This window comes from Myxocyprinus asiaticus, chromosome 49 (genome assembly GCF_019703515.2).
Source record: "Myxocyprinus asiaticus isolate MX2 ecotype Aquarium Trade chromosome 49, UBuf_Myxa_2, whole genome shotgun sequence".
Classification (NCBI taxonomy): domain Eukaryota; kingdom Metazoa; phylum Chordata; class Actinopteri; order Cypriniformes; family Catostomidae; genus Myxocyprinus; species Myxocyprinus asiaticus.
In genome coordinates this window covers 18,286,416-18,297,420 of record NC_059392.1, presented here as the reverse complement: position 1 = coordinate 18,297,420, position 11,005 = coordinate 18,286,416, and the positions used below count along the sequence as shown (strand labels likewise).

The window sequence follows — 11,005 nt, the reverse complement described above, 5'->3', positions numbered from 1 at the left end:
TAGTGTTGTCAAAATTACTGGTACTTCGGTACCAAGTCGATACTAAAATAAAAAAGATGTAACTATACCAGAGTTTCTGCAGTACCGGTAGTACCGAGCACCGACTCTATCCGGTACCAGCGTGCAGTATGTCTGACACACGACAATTTTAAAATGCTCACAAGCTTATTTGAACACTTGCTTTGTAACTCCTTTTACACTGAAATGGACAGTTAATCAAATTAAAATTGTGACATGTCCTAGTGTGATTTATTAAATTGCTAAAGGCTGCAATCTTAGTGTGGATGAGCTGTGTACTTTAAATAAACCTGACTGCTCATCCACTAGAAACTCCTCAGACATTGAGAATCATTCACATTGTATGAGATGACAGAGCACAGCACTTATCCATTGTGAACCACGCAGTACATGTAAAATATATGTTTATATAATTAAAATCACAGCATTTGCGCTTTAATCTCAGCTCAGCTTTATTTATATCGCATTTAAAACAACAGAGTTGACCAAAGTGGTTCACAGTAATACAATTTTAAACATAACATTTCAAAATTACCACATACACAAATACCAGTAATCTAAAATACAAACACTCCAAAACTGTGTCCTACATTTCATTTGTCAGACTCGAAGGCCTTCAGACGTGACTTAAAAGTCTTCAGTGATCACACAGGGCTGTGTTGCGAACTGAAATTTCACTGCTATCGGTACCGACTACCGACACTGTGTGATGATAAGTGTTAGTCATCTCAAGAACTAACTTTGACTTTGATTTTTGGTACACCAGCAAACATTCCCTTCTCTGATCAAGAATGTCGTTCCGAGTTTCAGTTCCAAATGCATCTTCAACCACCAAACCAGACAGCAAACCTAAAACAGTGACCTCAGTTCTCTCTTGGAGGTAATGACCTTTTTTACACACTAGGGATAGACATTTTGTAAGTTCGTAGCTAAATTCTTTAACACATAAAAAATTAGTAATTCATTAGTTGAAATAAATAAAATAAATAAAAGGAATAGTTCACCCAAAAATTTTAATTCTCTCATCATTTACTCACTCATTCCATCCCAGATGTGTATTACTTTCTTTTTTTCTGTAGAACACAAACAAAGATTTTTAGAAGAATTTTGTTCTAATCATAGTTGTCATAGAGGGTGCCACGGCTCCGAAACTCCTTTGCTGTGCTCCGGCCCGCCCCTTGGCACGGCCCACCAAGTTTGGAGCGCATGCTGCCTTTCCTTCCCTTTAAATAACAATCATCAAGTTTATAGGTGGCGCTATAGAGGGCCCCAGGGCACACCTGTGGCCATAGGAGCACTCTAATGTCAGTTGACCCCAGATAGGAGTTAGGAGAAACACCGATTGGATCCAAAAGTAGTATCTGGGTGTGGCCTCGTGCCTTTCAATGGTATCGGCGTTTAAAATTTTACCATGGTAAAACATGGTAAACTTGTTAGGGCTCAGATACACTTTAAGGAACCTTAGTACTATATCTGCAATGTAAAATGTACCAGATTTGTCAACTTTGAGGGCATTTTAACAGGGTTCCAGGCCATCATGGCACACGCAATTTGAATATGTGACCCCACCAGGGGCCCCAATGCGGCATGCTGAGTTTCGGGTCCCTCGGACCCTCCCCTGCCGTTTTTGGACACCGAGGCAGTTAAGGTTCCAAATCTCGCAGACGCGCCTTGGAAGGGTGTCCTGAGACGCCATATATTGGTTCATCTACAACCTTTCCTTCCTTCAATTTTTAATTTTATTTTTTTACTTTTGAGTGCCTGGGTGGTGCTATAGAGGCTTTCAGGGCATGCCCATTGCCATAGGGGCCCATTGAATTCAATTGACCCAGATAGGAGTTAGCAGTCAAGAAACACCTATTGGATCCAAAAGTCATGTCTGGGTGTTGCCTAGAATGAAGCCCTCCAATAGCAGTCAAGATGGGTGAAGACATGACAGGCTTATGACCAATGGTTTTGGAGACATCGGCGTTCAAAGTTTTACTGTGGTAAAAAATGGCAAACTTGTTAGGGCTCAGATACACTTTAAGGAACCGTAGTGCTATATCTGCAATGCATAATTTACCAGATTTGCCAACTTCGAGGGCATTTTAACTGGGTTCTCAGGCATCCTGGTGCCTTTTTGGGTATGTCGCCCTGGGAGTGGCCAGATAGGTCGAGATAGGTCAGGTGATCAGAAGTCTATGACCAATGGTTGAGGAGATATGTGCGTTCAAAGTTTTTCCATAGGATTACCATAGTAAATAGTATTTAGAACCTCCTTAAGGTGGCGCTCTTCCAAGAAGTCCAATGGCACCCCCCACTGACAAAGGGATTTTCTCCCCATTTCTCCCCAATTTGGCATGCCAAATATGAGGTTATTTGTTTAGAGTGTCAGTCATATCTTTTATGCCATTGTTAAATGTCTGACAGTGCATGTCTTATTCAATGAAGGCTTGTCCATTGTTGACAGGTGTACATATAGTCTATTTGTTTTGCTAAAGCTTTTGTGGATCCGAAGAGTGATTAAAGGAATATTGAAATGAATGGGGCCAATCTGTAAACATTAAAATACTCATTGTTTCAAAAGTATTGCCACAAGACGTAAACATAATGCTTGATTTTAGTGTGATAAAATCACAACCTTTTCTGTGTAAAGTTATAACCAATTTTACAACTTGGATGTAGTCGTTGTGCGATGACAATGTAACCCACTAAAACCCTAAAACGACCTAAAAACAATGATTCAAACATTTCACAGCTCAAATAATACACAAGTTTTAACAGAAAATTGTGTGGTAATCATCATTATGCTACTCATGCTGTAGACTAAAATGTAACAGGTTTAGAAACAGCTCTCATGTTTTGTAATAAAAGTCATCTGCGTTGGCCGGGAATCGAACCCGGGTCAACTGCTTGGAAGGCAGCTATGCTCACCACTATACCACCAACGCCATTATAAATTTAAGGAATTTAGATATGATTCAGTTTTTTATATATTATTATATATTATGGAGGAAGATATGTATGGAAAATTTCGTGTATAGATTTATAATTATATGCTCCGAATGAAGATTTAAAGCCTCATTATGCTGGGCAACACACACAAATTATTATGGATTTTCGCCAAATTGTGCATAGAATTTAAGACCCTGCTTGAATTTTCCTCCCTCATAAGCATCAGCTTTACTGTGGGGAAACATTATTACCCCTTCTCTTTTAACAAAATGAATGTTATGGAGATTTACGAGTGGTATTTTATATAATCTCTGTGTATATATATATATATAGATTTATAACTCAAGCGTTAAATAAATTATGTGTAACTGTGAAAACTTCAAAAATTCATGGAAATTGCACAGGAAAGAAGTCTGAAATGTCTTGAATTTAATGCTGTGATGACGTGCAAAATAAAATCATATTATTCGCAATCTGTAATCCTCTTGTGGTAATCATGAACGGCTGTGGTTGGTCCATTCTTAAGAGCGAGGAGAAAAGTAACAGGTGCTGCGTGACAACAACATCTGACCCTGTGGCTGCATACGAAAACGTAGACAGCAGACCCAACCCAACCCTAACCCTAACAACCAATAATCCACTCAGCAGTCCGAACTTTCCTTTGTAGTCTTCTGATGTCTGATTTCGTAGCTGAACCAAACCAGACAGATATTGAAGTGCAGAGGATAGACTCAGTGACTGCTGAGTAGAACTGTATCAACAGTGCCTGTGGCAGGTTGAATTTCCTCAGCTGGCGAAGGAAGTACAGCCTCTGCTGGGCCTTTTTCACAATGGAGTCAATGTGGGTCTCCCACTTCAGGTCCTGTGAGATGGTAGTGCCCAGGAACCTGAATGACTCCACTGCTGCCACAGTGCAGTTTAGAATGGAGTGGAGGGTCAGTGTTGGGGTGTTCCTCCTAAAGTCCACAATCATCTCAACCGTTTTGAGCGTGTTCAGCTCAATGTTGTTTTGACTGCACCAGACAGCCAGCTGTTCAACCTTCCTTCTGTATGCAGACTCATCGTCATCTCGGATGAGGCCGATGACAGTGTTGTCATCTGCAAACTTCAGGAGCTTGACAGAGGGGTCTTTGGCGATGCAGTCATTGGTGTAGAGGGAGAAGAGTAGTGGGGAGAGCACACATCCCTGGGGGGCACCAGTGCTGATTGTACTGGTGCTGGAAGTGAGTTTCCCCTGACTCACAAGCTGCTGCCTGTCTGTCAGAAAACTGGTAATCCACTGACAGATAGACATGAGAACAGAGAGTTGCTGTAATTTATTCTGGAGTATAGCTGGGATGATGGTGTTGAAAGCCGAACTGAAGTCCACAAAAAGGATCCTTGCATATGTCCCTGTCCAGTCTGTCCAGATGTTGCAGGATATGATGCAATCCCATGTTGACTGCATCATCCACAGACTTGTTTGCTTGATAAGCAAATTGAAAGGGATCTAGAAAGGGTCCAGTGATGTTCAGTTAATTGCTTAACTGGCAGGTGCTTTGAATGAATGGGACTCTTAAGGAAACTGGTCTCCGAGCAGTTTGAATAGCACATTATTTTCATCCTGCCTCCATATACAGCCTCCGAAGGCATTATTTTTGGACGCAGCCTGTCAGAGGGTTTGGCAGGTCAGAACGATGTATCATATAGTGTGTCTGTAATCAGGATGTGACAGGAGATATGGGACAGGGAGCTCAAGGAAAGACATTTATCATATTCAAACAAGTTGGTTCTGAGAGAGAGAAAAATTATTAGGATATATAATACATTGACTTAGTATTGGCAGTCATTCGTGCAGAAACAATCTGGTGAATGCTGCTAAATTGCATAGCACTTGAGAAAGATTCAAGCTCACAAACGCATTAAAGAAAGAGTTCCCGCCAAAATGAAAATTCACCCCTCTTTACTCGCGATTACGTTGTTTCAACCCCGACTTTATTTCTTCCGCGAAACACAAAAAAACAAATTTTTTAACAAATTTATACATTTAATAAAATGGCCACAAGCAATGCTCCACACTCCGACCCAGTAGGGGGCGGAAATACACAATAGGCTGACACAGAACCCAGTTTTAAAACGTAAAAAGAAGACGCAGAAGTTCACTAGTGGCAGGTTTACCTGATGTTTGTTTTGAAAGTGAACATGCCGTCATGTTCAGCTTTTAACTGCACTAATCGCTACTCACGAGGCTTCAGTGTGAAGTTCCATCGGTACGTTTTTAATTATTATTATTTCTGTTGCTCAATTTGACCGTCCAGGCCACACTCTCATGTAAATAATTCATTCTGGGTGATGGCCAAGAAGTATGTGTCATGTAATGACTAAAATACGATACAACCTTCGGTATAATTGGCTATTTTTAAAGAGTTGTCAAATGTCGACCTGCACTCGGCAATTTAACTGACCCATGAAAAAAAGAACCGCTTTTAAAAACGTATTATGCAGAATAGTTACTTGAAGAAATGAATTAGCCTAGGTAATTCATTGCGTACTATAATTAATTAGGCTAGATATAACTACGTGAATTGTGTGATAAAACTTACAGCTGTCATAAATGTTAAAGTAATTGATCACCCAAAAATGAAAATTCTCTCATCATTTACTCACACTCATGCCATCCCAGGCGTGTATGACTTTCTCTCTTCTGCAGAACACAAATGAAGATTTTTAGAAGAATATCTCCGCTCTGTAAGTCCATACAATACAAGTGAATGGTGACCAGACCTTTCAAGCTCCAAAAAGCAAATAAAAGTAATCTATAAGACTACAGTGGTTTAATCCATGTCTTCAGAAGTGATATGATAGATGTGGGTGAGAAAAATATCTATATTTAAGTCCTTTTTAACTATAAATCTCCTCATTCTGAAAATACTGAAAAATATAATATTGATCTGTTTCTCACCCAAAGTGATTGCATTGCTTCAGAAGACATATATTATACCACTGAAGTCATATGGATTACTTTTATGCTGCCTTTATTTGATTTTTGGAGCTTCAAAGGTCTAGTCACCATTCACTAAAAATCTCCATTTGTGTTCTGCAGAAGAAAGAAAGTCATACACATCTGTGATGGAATGAGGGTGAGTAAATTATGAGAGAATTTTTTATTTTTGGGTAAACTATCCCTTTAAGGATCTGGCTTTTGATATTTAAAGGGTTTTTACAAAAATTCACAAAATGGAAAGTAATATTAATGACATAAGAAAAATCTATATGGGTTTTTGACAATTAAGGTTGTCTGAGGTGATACAAAATGGAACTCTTTTAAAAATCTAGTTTAAAACACGTGTCAAGTTCATAGAAATTTAATCTTTGAGTCTGTGTTGGTTTCACACATTATTAAGAAACATTATTCGAATTTTCTACCAGAAAATGGACTTGATTACTTCATCATGTGGTGTAGCCATCAAGTAAAGGTATCAAAATACTTACAGTGCACCTTGATTTTTAAAAAATATAAATTTGAGTCAAGATTTTTCTTAGGGTTGCTCCATTTGACCTGGATAAAATGTGCTGCTGTTTCATAAAAATTTTAAAATATAGATTCTTTTTAATTTTTTTTATTTGGAATGCCCAATTTCCAATGCGCTCTTAAGTCCTTGTGGTGACGTAGTGACGCCTTAATTCGGGTGGCGGAGGACGATTCTCAGTTGCCTCCGCGTCTGAGACCGTCAATCCGCGCATCTTATCACGTGACTTGTTTAGCTCGTTACTGCGGAGACGTAGCACGTGGAGGCTTCACGCTATTCAGGATTTTTGTAAGCATACACATTTGGTATATTTTGAAAATATATTAAAAACAAATGTTTTTTTAATTATTATTATTATTGTAAAAAAAAAAAAAAAAAGCAACATTAAAGTATCATAAAAGTAGTCCGTATGACAATATGTCCAATATGTCCAATTTAATGTCACCCTATTTGTTTAACCCTTATAAAAATAAACCATGGTTTTACTATAGTAATACTGTAACCATGACTGTAGTAACCGTGGTTAATTTTGTGGTTACTATTGTTTTACTGCAAATTCCATGGTTAAACCATGGTTACTGTAGTAAAACCATGGTTCATTTTAGTAAGGGAATGTCACCATTTTATATATATATATATATATACAGTACACTGATGAGCAAAAACATTATGAGCACCTGCCTAATATGCTGTTGGTCCTCTGTGTGTTGGTGCTGTTTTGGCGGCACGCAGAGGCATTAACTCAACAGGACCACTGAACGTGTCCTGTGGTAACTGGCACCAAGACATTAGCAGCAGATCCTTCAAGTCCTGTAAGTTGCAAGGTGGAGCCGCCGTGGATTGAACTTGTTGGTCCAGCATATCCCACAGATGCTAAATCAGATTGACATCCGGGGAATTTGGAGGCCAGGGCAACACCTTTAACTCTTCATCATGTTTCTCAAACCATTCCTGAACAATGTGTGCAGTGTGGCATGGCGCATTATTCTGCGGAAAGAGGCCACTGCCATCAGGGAATAGCATTGCCATGAAGGGGTGTACCTGGTCTGCAATGATGTTTAGGTAGGTGGCACTTCAGGTTACCCAGGGTTTCCCTGTAGAACACTGCCCAGATCATCACACTCCCTCCACCGACTAGCCGTCTTCCCACAGTGCATCCTGGTGTCATCACTTCCCCAGGTAAATGGCGCACATGTACACAGCCATCCACGTGATGTTAAAGAAAACGGGACTCATCGGACCAGGCAAACTTCTTCCACTGCTCCAAGGTCCAGTTCCGACACTCGCGTGCCCATTGTAGGTGCTTTCGACGTTTGAGAGGAATCATCGGGGGCACTCTGCCCGGTCTGCTGCTACGCAGCCCCATACGCAGCGGGGTGTGATGTATTGTGTTGTGATGCATTCCTCCTGTAACCATCATTAAAATTTTCTGTGGCACAGGAGACCTTCTGTCGATTCGGACCAGACGGAATAGCCATCGTTGCCCTCGCGCATCGATGAACCTTGGGCACCCAACACCCTGTCGCCGGTTTGTGGTTTTTCCCTCCTCGGACCACTGTCGGTAGGTACTCACCACTGCTGACCAGGAGCACCCCACAAGTCTTGCCGTTTCAGAGATGCTCTGACCCTGTCATCTGGCCATAACAATTTGGCCCTTGTCAAAGTCGCTCAGGTTTTTACCTGCCCATTTTTCCTGCATTCAACATGTTGACTACGAGAACTGATTGTTTGCTTACCATCTAATCTACCCAGACCTTGACATATAGCCTTGTTAGGAGATGACCAACATTATTCACTTCACCTGTGAGTGGTCATAATGTTGTGGCTCATTGTTGTATATATACATTTTAAATGTAATATATAATTCAATTTGAATAAATGTGAATATCATCCAATTGATTATATATTTAAAGAAATATATTTTCTTTTAATTACTTCAGTGTAGTAGCTTGATTGCATTTTAACTACTTCAACCCTTAAATGCATTGGTGATTCACCAAACATTATTACATTCCTTGGGTCTTTAGTGATCAGGCACTTATATCTATCACAAATTAATCTGAAAAGTTTACACTATCTGGGCATTTTGAAAAGCATTTTTAAGACAATTCTGAAATAATTGGATAGAATATATTCTGATATATTTTGATGTTTTATTTTTCATTTATCAAAGAGATGATGCAACCAAAGATCAAACGGGGTTCATTAGTTTCACGCTGAAATTTTATGTCTCACCTGCCTGTCAAAAACATATTGAGCTACACATAAACTACACATGCATTTTCTCAGGCACTTATTGAGTCTAAATAAACACAACTTAATTTCAGTAGCACACTTAAATGGCAATAGCCATATTATACTGTTCATGTGTTGTACTTGCTATAGTTTAGTGCCATTTTGCTTTTTTCTTTAAATAATGTCAAATGTAAATCAAGTCAGTCACTGAATCAACAGTGCCAGCTTGTGTAACAAGTAGCATGTATTATATATGTACATGTACACGCATGTGGAATTCTGATAATTCACCACAGTTGTAAAGGCTTTCCTATAAGCCAGGGCAAGGTGATAAGATGTTCTTTACTCATAGTTTAGAATAAACAATTTCCACACAGCCATATCCATTTCAATTGCTTTGTTGTCCATTTAATGGAATATATATCTTACAGAGTTTAAAGGCATGTGGATCTATGGTATGAACCATATGTTCCCACCACCTGTCCCTTCCTGATACAAGCCATGGGAAGTTTAAATATCATGTGATATTAACAGGTGACTACACCTACACCACTGGTGCACACCGCCATCTAGTGGTTTGGAAAATCATTACATTTGGCTCCTACAGTAGTATTTAAATGAATATGGCACTCATTTGTTTTGAAATAAACAAAAATACTTGTCATTGTAAACATAACTAGTAATCCAATATACCTACGGTTTCATTCCACCAAATTATTTTTCCATCTTCAGCATGATATCACATCAAGTCAGGGAGCATTAACAGCATTGGGGAAGCTATTTTGAAACTGGAGCTTCCCAAGCTACTTACGCTTAAATTAATACCTCAGGGTAGGGTTGCACCAGCTGTGCGTAAGTTCTCATTAAGTTGGGACATAAAGTTCACACTAAGGGCTTCGTAACTACTAGTTAGTTTGTAACTAAATTAGTGCTTAATTTGGTTGCACCACCTGTTCTTAAGGCAAGACTTAACTAGTAGGTCGTAAGCTCTCCGTAATGTGATGCGTAGTCACATAATATGACGTTTACCTGTATTGATCCAATAAGCAGCCTTCAAATTTGTACATACAAGTGTTAAAAAGCCATAAACTTCAATCTGATCTTGTTATGGTTGATGTTCAAACCTTGTTTACTCACGTAACTGTCAGCTGTAATAAATGATATCCCCATTATAATACGATATGTAATAAAAGTCGATTTAATAAATAGTATATTTGCCCTGCATGTGTAAATTACAATATATAGGTTAGGAACTGTATATAAAATAAGGGGTGATAAATAAATACTAATACAACAGGCTGGGAAAATAGACATTTATTCATTTTAATATACTACAGTTGCAATCAAAATTATTCAACCCCCCTGACCAGCAATACATTCTGGTGATGTGAATTAAAACACATCAACTAAACAGTAAACAGTCAAAGTAAGTTTTTAATACACATTTGAGTGATTTTGAGAACAAAGTTCAGTTTACCCAAATTTTAAAATAAAAAATAATTAATTCTCTCCACAAATGTCATGACAAAAATATTCAACCCCCAAAGTCAATCATTTGTGGAGCATCCTTTATCCTTAATAACAGCAAATAAATGTTTCAGGTAAGTGTTCTCAGGCTTCAGACACCTCTCTATTAGAATTTTTACACATTTCTCATGAGTAAAAGCTTCCAGCTCATTGACATTCTTTGGTTTCTGTGCTGCCACAACCCAACAAAGGTTTGCAATGGGATTTTAATGATGGACTGAAAGGGCCATTTAAGGACATTCCACGACCTATCCCTGAACCAGACTTTGGACGACTTGGATGTATCCTTGGTGTTATTGTCTTGCTGGAAAGGCCAGTGATCACAGAGCTTCAATTACACATTGAAGGCATCACATTTTTCATGCCAAAATGGCCTGATACCTGAATGAATCCATGGTGTCAGTCACATAGTCAGGATCGCCATTTCCTGCAGCCACAAAACACCCCCATAACAGGACTGACCCACCTCCATGCTTGACTGTGGGGATGGTGTCGTTCTTGTCATCACCTTGTCATCTTACTCCAGACGTACTGCTGACCCATGGGTCTAAAACTCATTTTCAGTTTAGTGTCATACGTCTATAAAACCTTCTTCCAGGACTCCACAGGTCTTTCCTAATTACTTCTTGAATATTCAAGTCAACATTTCCCTTGGTGAAGTTTTGCTTTCTTCCACACCCCAAGAAGATTGCTGTTGTACCATATTTAAAAAATTTATGAATGGTGCTGCCAACTTTGTCTATTGGAAATTGAAGTGTCTTGGAAATGTACTTTTAGCC

General features: G+C 39.0%; 1 long non-coding RNA gene and 1 other non-coding gene across 2 annotated transcripts; one reads left to right on the top strand and one right to left on the bottom strand.

Annotated features, from left to right (window-relative positions):
• Window positions 1-2,879: 2,879 nt before the first annotated feature.
• Window positions 2,880-2,951, bottom strand: trnag-ucc (transfer RNA glycine (anticodon UCC)). Its single transcript has one exon. It is a non-coding gene; the product is annotated as a tRNA-Gly (tRNA).
• Window positions 2,952-5,066: 2,115 nt separating this feature from the next.
• Window positions 5,067-9,079, top strand: LOC127438521 (uncharacterized). Its single transcript, XR_007896753.1, has 2 exons — window positions 5,067-5,204; window positions 7,197-9,079. It is a non-coding gene; the product is annotated as an uncharacterized LOC127438521 (long non-coding RNA).
• The last annotated feature ends 1,926 nt before the right edge of the window (window positions 9,080-11,005 follow it).